The 16,377-nt window shown below is 43.1% G+C and overlaps 1 protein-coding gene across 2 annotated transcripts in view; it reads right to left on the minus strand.

Annotated features, from left to right (window-relative positions):
• The window catches only part of LOC311595122 (uncharacterized protein), a 144,825-nt gene that overhangs the window by 17,745 nt on the left and 110,703 nt on the right, over positions 1 to 16,377 (minus strand). The window contains exon 1 of one of the 2 annotated variants that reach the window (XR_014778317.1): positions 10,887 to 10,978. The exons of the other annotated variant lie outside the window; for it this stretch is intronic. The gene's annotated coding sequence lies outside the window, so the exon portion shown is untranslated. Of the gene's footprint in view, positions 1 to 10,886; positions 10,979 to 16,377 lie in introns of those variants that run through there. 2 annotated transcript variants of the gene reach the window in all.

The following is a 16,377-nucleotide window of genomic DNA, read 5'->3' on the forward strand; positions in this document are numbered from 1 at the left end:
AGCAAAGTGAAATCTTGAGAGGTTTTCTTTCAAAGAAAGTACCCTGGAGCCCAGGGGAAAGGCGAAAGAAAAGAATGACGAACATGCAGCCCTGCACATAGCATTTACCATAAAGGCCCCAGCAGCAAAGCCTGGCACACTACATATCTAACTGATTGAATTATACAAGGAAGGAGGACAGGAAAAGAAAGGGGCTGCGGAGCTTTTTGAGATCCTAAAGGGTGACCCCAGTTACCCATGAGTTAAAGTTTTCTTTCCAGCTGGGTGTGCTGGGGCACGCCTGTAATCCCAGCACCCAGACAGGCAGAGGCAGGTGGATCTCTGTGAGTTCAAGGCCAGCCTGGTCTCCAAAGCAAGTCTAGGACAGCCAGGGCTACACAGAGAAACCTTGACTCGAAAAAACAAACAACAAACAAAAACCCAAACCAAAAAGTTCTCAATAGTCTTAGACCTGGGTAGGCTCTGAGGAACCCACGTAACTGCTAATAAGTGGCTTCATCAGAATTTTTGTTAAACCTAGGATAAAATACAGTATGGTCAGCTACTGAAGTGATAAGATGAACTAATCAGCAAAAGCAAAGCTTAGGTGGATTAGACTGGGTGGCTTGGCTAGAATTTCAGTGGGGTCTTCTCAGCCATGTCATCAAGAGATTTATGGAGAGAGAAGGCCAGTGGGTGAAAGGTAAAGATTCTAATTGAAATGCAAACCCATTAACTAAACAGCAGACCTTCCACAGAGACTAAAACACACATTGAAATTTTGCCACGTCTTGCACAAAAGAAGTCCAATTATAATCACACGGCAAGTCATGACCTGTGTGCTTGTGACTTCATCGACAGTGTTACTATGCACTGGAGGGGGTGGGGACACATGTGTCTAAAGGTCACTGAGCATTCCATGACTGGAAACCTAGAGCCTTGACAGCCAACTTGCAATGCACTGTTGTTGGAAAACTGCATCCAATTCTTTCACCTAATTCTGTTAAGGTCAGCTCGCTCATCCATTTCCTTTACATTTTAAACAATTTTGAAAGAGGTCAACATGCCAGGGTGTGATTGCCATGGGGCCCTGAGTCAAGTAATCTGAAACAAACTAACACTACCCAGATCTCAGGAAGCCCAATTCTCAACTTGAAAACTGATCAGAGCTATTTCTTTCTTCTCATAGAGTAATAGAAAACCCAGTTACTCAGTGGACAAGTATTTTGTCTGTATGTGTTAAAAAAAATACATATAATTTTTATTGGGAGTATCAAATAACATAGCAGGAAGGCACGGTCAAGCCAAGACCCTAAATATTCTTTTGGATTTTTTATCTGTCAAGTCTGGTTGTTACGAGATTTGAATTTGCTAAGAGATTAATCAATATTTTGGCAGGAACCAAGTTGAGGAATATTTGGCGCCAAAGAAGGCAAATAGACCCAGACATTACCAATGTGTGGAGAGCAGTCAGCAGATAAAGAAGAGAGGAGATCACACAAGAAATACGTGCTAACTTAGGTTGATGTCATACTTTATTGTGTATTATTTGGGTTTTAAGCCAAGACAAGAAAAAAACGTTATCTGAAAGCGAATGCACCAACTTGGAGCAAGGGTCAGTGGGTGCACACACACCTGGAAAGGGTACAGTGCCAGATAATGGAGTTTACCAAACAGACCTGGTGTCATCGACAATGGTGGACAACCAGCTGTCTATTGATGACTATACAACTCAAGATCACCATGATTGGTATCTGAGTAGAAATGAGATTTCCAGTGTTACATGGATTAAAGTATGTTGGCATAGAACCGTGCGATGCTTTTTCCCATCAATGCATAAATGCAGGGGCTCTTCATGGGAAGAGAAACACCCACAGTACCTCCAGCTCTCCGGTTGGCATGAGGCAATGACTGGGTGAAGGATCCTTTAGTGGCACACTTCTTCAATTTCCTCTTTATCACTGTGCCAGCCTTCATCAGCCCATGCACAGCATGAAAAATAAGAGACAGATGGACCAGATCCTCAGTGACTGAAGAAGCACTAAGAATTAGATGGCAGGGACTGAGCACAGCACAGAGGAAGTTCTAGCGAGGCCATAGTGAGGTTTCTGGTGCTGCATGTTCAGCTATGTGCTGTTTGATGAAGGGGCTCAGTTACCCCATATCTTTTTCCCTCTTTAGTGTGAAGACCCCAGGGGCTACAGAAACCAGCAGATCCAAAAGGAATGATGATAGAGGCTTTCTGGCTACATATTTCTTTGTCCATCCCCACAGGCATTGACTACTCTGGAGTGTCCTCATATCTGGCTCAACGTCTACCTCAGAGTTGTGGTAACCACACAGTTACCCCTGTTTGAAAAAAAGAGTGTACATTTTTTTAAGAGAAGGGTAAGGTTGTTCTCTTGCTGCTCTCCCCAGTGCTATCTTAGTCCTCATGTTGGGAGGCATTAAATATGTGTGCTTTCTACAGAAAATCTACCAGAAATACATTTTCAAATGGTGTTTTCATTTTCACTCACTTAATTCAAGGTAAGTAATATCATCTCATGATAGGGAAATTCACATACTGAAATAAACCTAAATTTAAGTGTTAACTTTTTTTTTTTTTTTGGTTTGTGTGGTAGATGCTTACAGAGCAGGATTCTTAAATGCTTTGTAACTAAAATTGATGATAACTAGTATTTCACAGTGCTGGTGGGATGACAGAGCTAGTAGCACCCATGTGGTAAGGGTGAAGTTATCACAACTCACATTGTTAAGGAAGAAGCAGTATTGTGATTCAGACCCAAACGTTCTATTTTAAAATCACCGCTAACTAAACATCTTAAGTCTAAAAGACGTGTAATGTCAGAATAAAGTATCTGACTAAATTCAATTCTCATTTCTGTGCATGCTGTGGATACTGTTGTTACTGATCAGACCCCTGTGGATGAGTTCATTCATTGTCTCTACTTATCTGTTACTATTTTATCCTATCCTAGCCTATTCTACTCTACTCTATTCTAACATCTTCCACCCTACCCCATTTCCGTCTCTGAATTCTTCTCTTTCCACTTATCAAAAGACGGCAAAGTGGCCTGTGGACATGTATACTGAGGACTGCCTTAAGTTGACTGACACAGAAAAACCCAGCCCACCATGGGCAGCACCATTCTCTAGGAAGAGCACCCTGAGCTGTATAATGGTGGAAAAAATGAGCTGAGTGCTAACAAGTGAGTGGGTTTGCTTGAGCCCAAGCAAAGGGACTCAAGAAGCAAGCTAGAGAAGCCATTCTAATAACTAGTAAAATAGACTTTCAATCAAAATTAATCAAAAGAGATGGGGAAGAACTCCATTCTCATCAAAGGAAAAACCCACCCAGAGGACATCTCAATTCTGAACATCTATACCCCAAATAAAAGGGTACTCACGTTTGTAAAAGAAACATTACTAAAGATTAAATCACACATTGATCCCCACATATTAATAGTGGGAGACTTCAAGATTCCACTCTCACCAACAGACAGATTGAGACAGAAACTAAACAGAGAAATAATTAAATTAACAGATGCTACAAATCAAATGGACCTAACAGACATCTACAGAAATTTTCACCCAAACACAAAGGATTGTATCTTCTTCTCAGCATTGCATTGAACCTTCTCCAAAATTGACCATGTAGTTGATCATAAAGGAAGGCTCAATAGGTACAGGAAAACTGAAATAACTCCTTATATTTTATCAGGTTACCATGGATTAAAGCTGGACTTCAACAACAGAAATAACAAAAACCCTACACATTCATGGAAACTAAACAACTCCCTGCTCAATGACCATTGGGTCAGGGAAGAAATAAAGAACTTAAAGACTTCCTAAAACCTCAATGCAAATGAAGGCACAACATACCCAAACTTATGAAACACAATGAAAGCAGTGCTAAGAGAAAAGTTCATAGCACTAAGTGCCTTCATGAAGAAATTGGAGAGATCCCAAAGAAGCAACATAACAGTATATCTGAAAGCTCTAGAAAAAACGAAACAACACGCTCAAGAGAAATAGATGGCAGGATATAATCAAACTCAGAGTTTAAATCAATACATTAGAAATGAAGAGAACAATACAAAGAATTAACAAAACCAAGGGCTGGTTCTTTGAGAAAATCAACAAGATAGAAAAAACATTTAGCCAAACTAACTAAAAGGCACAGAGACAGTATTCAAATTAACACAATCAGAAATGAAAAGGACATAGTAACAGACACTAATGAAATCCAAAGAATCATTAGATCCATTAGATCTTACATACCCCACAAAATTGGAAAAATCTAAATGAAATGGTCAATTTTCTTGATAGCTTCCTGTAGGCATAAGGTTACTGTATAATTCAAATACTGATTTCTGTATTGCCCATATCTGGCTGCAAGACTTGTTCTGAGAATCTCTTATCAATGTTGTTTAAACACTGCTCCAAAATTGTGCCCTGATATGTCAATAAAGAAGCTTATAGCCAATCACTGAGTAGGAGAGACTTCCTGCCAGCCAGAGGAAGAGGAGGTAGAGGAGGAAGTAGGGAATTCAGTGGTAGGCAGAGGTGCAGAAGAGATGAAGAAAATTCTTTTGGAGCCAAGATAGAAGTAAAAAAACAAGTAACTTGGGGATTTTGGCAAAAATGGAGTCTGGATAACATAGAGGGTTAAAGACAGAATTAAACTGCTGAACATTGTGATCTAAAGCATTATAAATAAGTGTAAAAGTCTCAGTTGTATGTGTGATATCCTGGTTAAGAGAAAATGATAAGCATCAAAGAACCTCTTTATGGAAATGGCTTCAAATGTGGCAAAACATCCACTGGGCAATATGGCCTTGTTTCTGCCATAGACAGAATTCTGCCTAAAAGTGGGCAAGCTTGGATGCAGGCAGAGTCAATGGCCAAACTCTGCCAAGACAGGGTAAGCAAGTCCTCAATAGTTCTGTTTCACAAATATGTCTGCCAGATATAATAGGCCAGAAGGCTGAAGATGATGTTCCAACATTATAGAGAATTTTGGGTGACTATCTGGGCAGCGAACTGTCTCTGTCATTTTCTCATTTGGAAGCTGCTAACTTGCACTTTCTATTTACTCAGATAATTAATTATATTTCTTCTTAAGTCTCTGATATGGTTGAAGACCAGATAGTTTAGTTTTACAAATAAGATTAGTTGTTTAGGGGTTGTTTTTAGGTCTAAATATATGTTTTGGGATTGATAAAGATGAGATATGATAGATATTGATTTACATTCAGAATTGTAAACTCATCAAGATAATAAAGATGTTTTCTCCAAGGTTGCCAAATACAAATAGGCAAAACACTATGAATTAACATTTATGTCATTCCTAATTGTTTTGTTAAAAAAAATAATAATAAAAGAAAAAATCCAGAGAGAGAGAAACTAAGAGAAACAAACACAGTTTTATAAAGATAACTATAACAGATTCCACGTACTAAAGTTAAAGCAAGATCAAATAAATAAGTCAAATAGTTCTATAACCCCTAAGGAAATAGAAGCAGTTACTAAAAGTCTCACAACAACAACAAGAAGTCCAGGGCTAGTTGGTACAGAATTCTATCAGACTTTCAAAAAAGAGCTAATACCAATACTCCTCAAACTATTCCACAAAACTGAAACAGAAGGGACATTGCCAAATTCATTCTATGAGGCCACAGTCACCCTGATAACTAAACCACACAAAGACTCAACAAAGAAAGAGAATTTCAGACTAATTTCCCTTATGAACATTGATGCAAAAATACTCAATAAAATACTCTCAAACTGAATCCAAGAACACATTAAAAAAATATCATCACCATGATCAAGTGTAGACTTCATCCCAGCATGCAGGAGTGGCTTAGTCTATAAAAATCCATCAATGTAATTCACCATACAAACAAACTTAAAGCAAAACAAAACAAAACCATATGATCATCTCATTAATTTGGCAAAATGCAACACCCTTTGCTCTTAAAAGTGTTCAATATATATCTATATCTATATCTCTTCAATATAGTACTCAAAGTCCTACTAGAACAATGTAAGAACTAAGAGATCAAAGGGATACAAATTGGATAGGAAAAGTCAAAGAATCACTATTCCTAGATGATATAATATACATAAGTGACCCCAAAAATTCTACAAGAGAGCTCCTATAGTTGATAAACATCTTCAGCAAAATGTCTGAATACAAAATTAACTCAGAAAAATCAGTAGCCCTCCAGTACACAAATGACAAATAGGATGAAAAAGGAACTAGGGAATCAACAATTAATAAATGGGACTTCATGAAACTGAAAAGCTTCTGTCCAGTAAAGGGTACTGTCAATAGGATAAAATGTCAACTTACAGATTGGGAAAAGCCCTTCACCAACCATACACCTTACAAAGTGCTAATAGCCAAAATATATAAAGAACACAAGAAATTAAACACCAACAAACCAAATAATTTGATTAAAAATGGGGTACAGATCTAAACTGAATTCTCAACAGAAGAATCTCAAGTGGTCGAGAACACTTAACAAAATGCTTACTGTCCTTGTTCATCAGAGAAATGCAAATCAAAACATCTCTGAGATTACACCTTACACCAGTCAGAATTGCTAAGATCAAAAACTCAAGTGACAGCATATGCTGGCAAGGATGTGGAGAAAGGGGAACACTCCTCCATAGCTGGTGGGAGTGCAGCCTTGTGCGAACACTTTGGAAATTAATCTGGCATTTTCTCAGAAAATTGGGACTAGCTCTACCTCAAGACTCAGCGTTGACATTCCTGGGCATATATCCAAAAGATGTTCCACCATATAACAAGGACATTTGCTCAAATATGTTCATAGTAGCTTTATTTGTAATAGCCAGAAACTGAGAACAACCCAGATGTCCCTCAACTTAAGATTGGATAAAGAAACTGTGGTACATTTATATAATGGAATAGTACTCAGCTATTAAAAACAAAAAAAACAAAAAAACCAAAACAAACAAACAAACAAAAAAAAAAGGAAATCATGAAATTTGCAGGCAAATGGATGGAACTAGAAAATACCATCCTAAGTGGGGTAGCCCAAACCCAGAAAGATACATATGGTATTTATTCACTTATAAGTGGATATTAGCCCTATGGTAAAATCTGACCATACTACAATCCACAGACCCAAAGAAGCTAAGTAACAAGGAGGGATCAAGGGAGGATGCTTGAATCTCACTCAGAAGGGGAAGTAGTATAGACTTTGGAAGTGGATGAAGAGGAGGGAATGGGGTAGGAGAGGGAGTGAAGAGGGAAAGTAGGATAAGGATCAGATGTGGGGCGAGTCGGGGTAGGAAGCTAGAGGGCTTAGAGAGAGAAAAAAATTGAGAGTGAGGGGCATCTTGGGGTGGGCTCCTGGGAGGATATGGGGGTGACTCTAGCTAAGACTCCTAGGAGCAGAGGTCATGGAGACTATAGAGGCCACCTTCTAGTCAGATAAGACTCCTAGTGGAGGGAGGGGAACACCAACACACCCACAAAAACTTTGATGTAAAATTTACCCTGCCTACAAGATGTGCAGGAATAAAGATAGAGCAGAGATTGAGAGGTTGGCCAACCAATGACTGGCCCAGCCTGAGACCCACCCCATGGGAGAGAGTCAACCCCTGACACTATTAACAATACTTTGCTAGACCAGAGTCTAGTATAACTGTCCACTCAGAGGCTCCATCCAGCAGCAGATTGAAATAAATGCTGACACTCAACAGCCAAATATTCAGTGGATCATGGGAAGGATAGAAGGACCGGGAGGGGACAAATACTCCATAGGAAGACCAACAGAGTCAACGAACCTGCACCCAAGGGGGCTTAGGAAGACTGAAGAACCAACCAAGGACTATGCATGAACTAGGTCTAGGCAGCCTACATATATGTAAATGATGGGCAGCTTGGTCGTCATGTGGGTTCCCTAGCAAGTGGAGGTAAGGGGCTGTCTCTAACATGGATTCTGTTACCTGCTTTTTGATTATTTTCCCCTGGCGGGGCTGCCTTGCCCAGCCTCAGTGGAAAAGGATACACTCAATCCTGATGCGACTTGATGTGCTGAGGTGGTTGATAGGGGGCTCCCCTTTTCTGAGGAGTAGGGGAAGGGGGGTTAGGGAAAAGAGAGGCAGGTTGGGACCAGGAGGAGATGGGGGAGGGGACTACAATTGGGATGTAAAGTGAATAAATAAAATTAAGAATAAATAAATAAATAGAATTGATTTTTAAAAAAAGAAGAAGAGCTGAGTTGGGAACCTACAGAGGAGTTCCTCAATGCCTTATGACATGGCCAAAGGCATGACATTACAAACTTGCCTTAGAGCTTGCCCCAAACCATTACCCCATGAATGGATCAATCCACTGATAAAAAACAGATCTTTAAACACCCAGGCATCTCCATAGGCCCTGCCTCTCAGCACTGCTGGGTGGGAGAATAAGTTTCCAACATACAGAATCTGGAGGCACATTCAAACTTGGCAGTGGAGAAATAACTCATCAAAAAAAAGAAAGAAAGAAAAAAGAATTCTGTAATGGCCTCTGGTCTAAAGAACCAATAACTTAGTGGGGAAGTCAAGAACAAAGCAGAAATAAATCAGATAGCAGTGGTGTCAAGTAAGGTAACAGCAGCAAGCCTGGAAAGGACACTGAAACATAGTGTGTAATTCCCTTCAGGGGTGAGGTTTATTGGATAGTAAGGTCATAACTGGGCCTTCAGGTGGGAGGGAGAGCATTGGATGAAAATGATACTATGTACCTGACTATCTAAACATGGTAGGCCATTAGAGGGAAGGTCAGAGACAAGAGATGAGAGATGAGAGAGAGAGAGAGAGAGAGAGAGAGAGAGAGAGAGAGAGAGAGAGAGAGAGAGAGAGAGATAGCACCCATGAAGCAGCCTCATAATCTCCCAAGCAGATCTCCTGCAAGGCCTTTTTTTTTTAAGACAGGGTTTCTCTGTGTAGCCTTGGCTGTCCTGGACTTGCCTTGTAGACCAGGCTGGCCTCGAACTCACAGCACTCTGCCTGCCTCTGTCTCCCGACTGCTGGGATTAAAGGCGCGCACCACTACCACCTGGCGCAAGGCATTCTGTATCAGTTCCTAGAACAAAAGAGAAACCCGACTTCTTATAATCTTGTAAGGGCGATAGGACGTTCTATGTCACACAATTTATTTCACTACTGGTACGTGACAAAGAACATAGAGATTATGGTTAGGATATAAATCAGGGGCTGTTAAGCAAAGACAGCTTCCACATGCATCAGTGTGTGCATGTGTGCTTGGGTGCCACTGAGTGCAGTGCCCCCAGAGGCCAGAAGAAGATGTTAAATCCCCCAGAGCTGGAATTACAGGCTATTGGTGGTGAACCACCTGACATAGCCACTGGGAACCAAATTTGGATCTTCTGGAAGAGCAAAATTTGCTGTTAACTACTGAGCCATCTCTCCAGCCCAGCGCAGATGGCTTCTTAATGGCTTCCTGTCCCAAAGAGAGCTGTGCAGAGCTGTGGCCCTGAGTCAGGATGTAGGGTCTGGGCTAAAGGTACAGGCCACTGTTCTAAAGAACGGAAAGTTCCCAAGACAGTAAAGCCAACATAATGGAAAATGAGTCTGGGTGCACTCACCCTAAATTCACGGAAAGTAGAAAAGGCCACAGCATCTTACAAAAAGAGGATATTGTGGCAATATCCTCGCTTTATAATAATGGCGTGACATACCCATTTAAAAGATTCATCTGCAATCAACCAATATGGTTCCTGTAAGGGTAACTCAGAAGGGAACAACCCTGTGGCCTCTTTAAGGCTGTGACAATCTCAGATGTAAGGGCTCCTCCCTGTGCCTACATGGCATCTCAGAACCACCAGTAACCCGAGCCCCAGGGGATCCGAAGGCTACTTTTGACCTCCATGGGCACCTGGCACTCACATGGTGCACAGACACACATGCAAGCAAAACACTCACACACATAAAATAAAAATAAATATATATATAAAAAAAAAGGATTAGGACATTAAGCCTGAACCATGATTGGCTTGCTTTCCATGAAGCGGAATTTGGGCCAAACTGGTTCTATCTGGGGAGACTTGAGTAACTAAAAACCATGTGCAGTTGGTTTTGCACGATAACACACTGGGCTGTTTGCAAATAACTCACAGACCTTCTGCTGTTGGGAACTGGCCACCTTGGCTCTTTAATAGATCCAATTGCAAGTAAAAATTACTCGAAGAAAATGCAGCTGTCTGTTGTCCAAAACCATGGCAACCAGCCCTCCCTGCAAACAATGAGCCAGGCTCCGGCCAAGACAGCAAGAGTCTCGTTTCTCATGATTTTTTTCTTCCCAAAGAGCAAATGCTTTTAAAATGCACAAAAGAGCAAAGAGCCTACTGAACTGGCAGTGATTCCTAGTCTCTCTTGGTAAACATCTGTGTGGAGGAGGGGGAGGTAGGAAAAGATCTCTGTGGTTGGGAAGACAAGATGGCCTCGGGACTAGTTAACCCTCAGTGAGCAAAGCTGATTGATGCTGCAGAGAGAGAGAGAGAGAGAGAGAGAGAGAGAGAGAGAGAGAGAGAGAGAGAGAGAGAGAGTCTGCCTTCTCCTGGCTAAGGTATGTTTTCTTTTTCAGCAAAGGCCTTGTTCCAGGGTGAAGGCAAAATATGTTCATTCCTGAGTGCGCCCCGTGGAAACCACATCGCTTTTCAACGTGGCTCTAGTCAGCACATAGTTTCCCAGTTAAAAACCGCCCTCCCCTCCCCTCATTCCCTAACCCAGATAGCCTGCAGTCTGCCTTCAAACACAGGATCTCAACAAGTAACAATAGTTCGTAGAAGAAACGGGAGCTTTTAATGCTCATCAAAATGCAAGTCATACTAACAGGCCACCCCGCAAGGCCTTCTGCTTACCAAAGAAGCTGACCCAGCAGAACTGAGAGGCATTTGAGCCCTGGTCCTGCCGGAGGGTTTCCACTCTGGTCTTGGCATCGCTCCTCCCGGAAGCAGGCCCCCCGGCAGTGTCTGTTTTCACCAGGATACCTCTGTTCACTTAGGGCAGCTGGCTGATACACACAGCCACATCTGTGTATCACAGCACAGGAAGGCGGGTGCCTCCTCCTAGGGACTTTTCAGTGATCCCAGAGTGAGGCGGGCCACTCTGTACTATTGGGGGGCCCTGGGTGTTATCTGTCTTGGCCTATGTCTCACTACCTGACCGTCGAGTTTTGTTCTGTCTACTGCTGGGCATCTGCACCTTAGATCGATGCTTCACTCTGGGATGCGGTACAATTACACCCTGATAAACTCCCCATCACTTTTAAATGTTATAAACTAAAATTGCATCGGCTCCAGCTAACTGCCTGGACATCATAGCTTAGCTTAGGAAGTTCCTACCATCCTTACATTAGCCTGGATGTAGCAAAATTATTCAACACAGGGCTGTTTTGTAGTAAAGTGTTGAGTGACTCATTGGCAACTATAATGAAAGTGGGGGGGAGGGGGCGGAGGGGGGGTGTACATTGGTACATTTTTCTACTTCCCTAAAATGGAAAGTTTTTTTTAAAGTCATTAGATTGCAAGTAAGTGTCTCACATACCACCTGCGTCCTGACAACAGGCAAGGGTTTCCCAAAGGCCGAGGGCACCACTGGAGCACACTGCTGAGACGAGGCTAAGGACCTTTATTCTGTTTTAATTCCATACCTTTTCCACCTCTATTTTAGACTTCTAACTACCTGAGGCCAGGAAGGAAATCGGAGTCTCTGTAACTGTCTCAGGTGACTGTGGGTTTCGTACACAGCGGGGCGTCAACAAAATAAAAACCACATACAAGCTGAGAAAGCCATGAGGTGAGATGACACCAGAGACCTGCCGGAGGCGTTGCTCCACTGGCTTCTGTGCTTTCTCCGCCATCTGTCAATCCTCATCTATTGGGGGCATTCAGAAATGAGGGGGTGTTCCTGACACCCACACCTGCAACAGGCCCGGGTGACCTTAGTATGTTGTTGTCTGCCAGGGTAAAGGTTACTGTACCATTCCCAGGGCTGTTTGAAATCCGTAAACATTGTTTTGATTGTCATCCTCGTTAAAGGTTTTCATTAGTGTTTCGTGAAGGAGAAGGCGATTGTTCAAAGTCTAATAGGACCTCTGCTCGTGCCATGAGCTATTCATCTAGGTGAAAATGTGGTTCTGACTCTATATTTTATAATATGGCAAAGCAATTTTTTGTACGGCGTCACACGTGCGCTGAAGTTTTCCCAGAATGCAGCTGTTATAAGTCCATGTAAGAGTGTACTTTGTTTGACTTGGAGCTTTACCAAGAGTTGTTCACCTTTTGGAAAAAAAAATCACAATACCAGTGTCTACACCTCTGAAGGGACCTGAGTCACCAGGAAGCCCAGCTGCAACTGGGATGCATGTGAGAGCTGTTATATTCAGCCGTTCTGCACAGACACTGGGCTCTAATTCACCACGCCTCCTGGCGTGGTGGGGCCCAAGCACTCACACATGTCAATACCTGCCCCTTTACACTGATTTCTTAAGGCTTCTCACATACATTGCTGTACAGGAACAATCTGTTGAATTTTTTTTTTTTAAAGTTACATTTCTTGGCAAGCTAGCTCCTTAGTTTGAAGAAACACAATAAAATGTGTGCAGCCCAAAGGAGCTGTGGAGGATGGCATTGCCATTTATTAGCTGAGTCCCTGAGGATGCTTCGCCTAAAAGCAGCGATGTGCTAAATGTACCAAGATGCAATGAGAATCAAATAGGAAATTTTATGCGTGAGATTGGAATCTTACAAAATAACTGCCCAGCTCAAAGCAGAATACTAACAGGCTGAGCCAGCCCCTGATGGCTGGCTGTGCCATGCTTTACTAACAGAAATAGAACAAAAAGAATTAGTACAGACTAAATAATAAGCAAAAAACAGAAAAGGCATAACCCATCACTAACACATTTTAATCTCCATTGCCTGTGCTCTGGGTTAAGGCAGAGAACATTTGGCACCACAAGCAAGCGTAGATACAGAGTGATGCTGAGGCCCACATTACGCCAAGCTCGGCCTGTCTGGATGCTCTCCTAGCACTATACAGTGGAGGCAGCCCTAACCTGGTGATACTGGATTATTGCTTGCCCAGAACACTCCACTGTATCCCACTCACTCCTACTCTAATTATTGACATTTTTTTCCCTTTCTCCAAAGTGGGCTGGTTTGTGTAACAATTTGTGCATGGCTCCTCTACTATTTTCTTTTTAATTCCAGACTATAAGCTCTCACTCACGCCCCGTCACCCAACCTTAGCACTAAAAGATGGAGATTCTGTGGGGCGAACAGGTTGGAGCAGAAAAGGGTTAAGATGGAGAAAGAGACTAGGCAATTTGCAATCAAATGATGGAGCGGGAGTAACACGTTGAGAAGAACAAAATTCCCAAACACTATTCCTGCAGGTATATGCCTCCTTGGCTGCAAGGGCTGCTGGGAAGGAAATTTCATAACAGCCCCATGAATGGGTGGCTTGTTCCCTTCTGAGAAGGCTTACAGCTGGACACCAGTAGTCTAAATTGCAGTCCTGTTTCTCAGGCAGCCTTCCAGGGCTGCCAAGTGTTACAAGCCCTTTCACAGAGCAGTGGATTTTCAAGGTGAATTTAGACTATTTTCAGATCCCTCTTGGGCAGCAGACAGACACAGTGATGGCTGGTTACTATGGCGCAGTTGTTTTTCATCCCTGCTCCAACTGCAGTGCTGCCTGCACTCAGGGCTGGGAGTTCCACAACTGGACTGACAAGTTTGATTCTCTCTGCTTAATATTCTGTTCTGTGGAATACGCGAAAACAGAACATGGGACTCATGGGGTCAGGCCGTGGTAGATACAATGGGACATACTGACTGGGACACAATGGGATTAGGCAAGCCAGTGCAGGGTTCTGCTTGAGATCATCTTTGATATCCTGGCGGAAATAAGGAAGGGAAGGTGTGCTAAGTGCGTACTCAGGAATTTTATTTAGCGCGTCCAAATCTGGGAGAACTGGCTGGGTAGAATGGTGCACAACTGAAATCTCAGCATTTGGGGTGCACTGTGAATGTCCTCTAGCAAGGCCTTGTCTCAAACTCAAAAGAATGGGAGAAGAGGTCTGCAAATGGGGGCCCTGGGCTCAGTCCCCAGTAGCACAGAAAAACAAAGAGAAGAGAGAGCGCACGGTTCCATTGTAATATCAGCTATGTTCAACTTGATGAGCAGGGTAGAGTATTCCTTTCAGAGACTAACCATTTCTAATTTGATTAGGGTCACCATTTCCCTCCCCCCTTCCCCCCCCCCATAGGCAGGAAGTGGGGAGCGTGTGAAAGAACAAGCTATTTATAAAACTCAGGTCTGGGGTGTTTGTACCTCAGGGGCCTTCCACCCATCCCTCATTACAAAACACTGATGAGAACTGAGAGCAGTTACAGAGAGTCACCAAGAACCGAGAGGTCAGAAAGTATTCCACAGCACTTGCCGGAGCCTTTGCCAGCCTGCAACACTGTAGCGGAGCCTTCCTGTGCTCCCAAACTGGGTGTGGTGATCAAGGAGTTCAGTCAGTCACTCCACGAACCTGGCAGGCATTTTATAGACCAAGACCTGCCCTAGGGGCTTGGCGATAGAATGGTAAACACACAGGCTCCTAACCCCAGGGCGTCTCAGAATAGGGGGGAAGGAAATAAAGAAATTGGCTTAATGCTAAAAGGTGCTTATTGTATAAGTGTGGACCCTCAACTCAAATCCAGTGTCCACATAAAGTTGGGCATGGCTACGCATGCCTGTAACCCCAGCACCGGGAGCAGAAACGGTAGGACTCTCTGAGGGAACCTTGGTCTCTTAGCCTAGCTGAAACAGCAAGCTCTAGTTTAGTGGGAGACTGGCTTGAGGCAATGAGGTGGAGAGGGATAGAAGGCCCTGATGTTTTCCTACGTTCTCTGCAAGGCCCATACGTGTCCATACTCACACATTCACCCACATGCAGCACACAAATGCAACACGCGCATGGATACAGGGGATGCTGAACAGAATCATCATTCGCTCACGGGAAGTTCACCAAAGCTCAAGTAGCCAGGGATAGTTTTTAGCCCTTTCTTGTTAGCATGTTCTTGTGACGATCTAGCAGAAATAGGATAGCTGCTGTCTTTTGATGGACAGAAAACCCGAACCTCAGAATGTTTACGTGCCTGGTCAAGATCCCAGGATGCCCAATAGAGGAGAGGAGTTAAGCAGGTGGGTGTGGTTTTTCCATTGCTCTGGGAGGCTCAGTTCCAGGGAGGCTAATGGAGCCCATCAGAACACCGTGGAAGAAAACCTGAGAGGCATTGCTCCTCCTAAAGTGTTGAGTTCTGTTAGGAAACCAGCAATATTCTAATTCTCTAGCTGTGATCAAGTCTGGGTGATGATTCGGGCAAACTCAACTCATTATCAAGGGTCTGATTTGTCTAAAGTGTTCATTCATTTGGGGGAGTACAATGGCCTGTAACTCACAGTGACTCTGAGTCCTCTCCCCTGAGACACCAAGCCACTTAATAGATGAGCTCTGGATGTCCCCCAGTGCCTCACCCCAAATATAGATTGTCACCATTCTACCTGCTCTAACCCAGTGCTCACTCTGGCCACTGCAGCCTCTGGAGTAGGTTTGTCTCCTCCGATTCTTGGACTTTATTTACTTTCTTGGGTCAATTAGGATTTTTCTTGGCCCTTCTGGATAACCTGGCCCCATCCAAACTCCATTAGATACAGCTGCTTTGGAGCCAACCTGGAACATCCAGGCTGCACTGCGCTTGCTGATGGCTCAGTATCTAATTCTTGGCTTTGTGCAGCATGGCTCTCATTTTAGAGGAGCTTAAGCAAAGCCTGAATATCTCTTTGGCCTCTGGTTCTCTTTATAGTGCAGAGATGCTGTGACAAGAGAACCTGGTGCTATCCAAAGCTTACAATGTTCAGGATGCCTTGGACACACTTTCCCCTCAAAGCCCCTAAAGCCCCCAGGAAGTTTCATTTGGCTTAGTTTGATAAGGACACGGGTTCAGAAAAGGTAAAAAAAAAAAAAAAAATTACACAACAGACTCCACTTCATCATGAGTTATATATTCCAAGACCCCAGATGGAAGACTGAAATCTTGGATAGCAGTGAGCCCTACTTAGATATATATTCTATATATATATAATTAAAGTCATAGAATTGAACAGCTACAATAAGAAATAAAATTGTCATTGTCATGGCACTTACATTTTGAGATCATTATTACTAAAATAAAGGTCACTGGAACTCAAGTACTACTATACTGAAGCAGTCTAGTTGATCCCCCCTCCCCCCACTCCCCCTCATGCCCCCAACCCCCCCCACTGCAGCCCCCCAACCCCCCCTACTGCAGCCCCCCA

The sequence above is a fragment of the Acomys minous genome, assembly GCF_964271855.1.
Source record: "Acomys minous genome assembly, chromosome: 3".
Lineage (NCBI taxonomy): Eukaryota > Metazoa > Chordata > Mammalia > Rodentia > Muridae > Acomys > Acomys minous.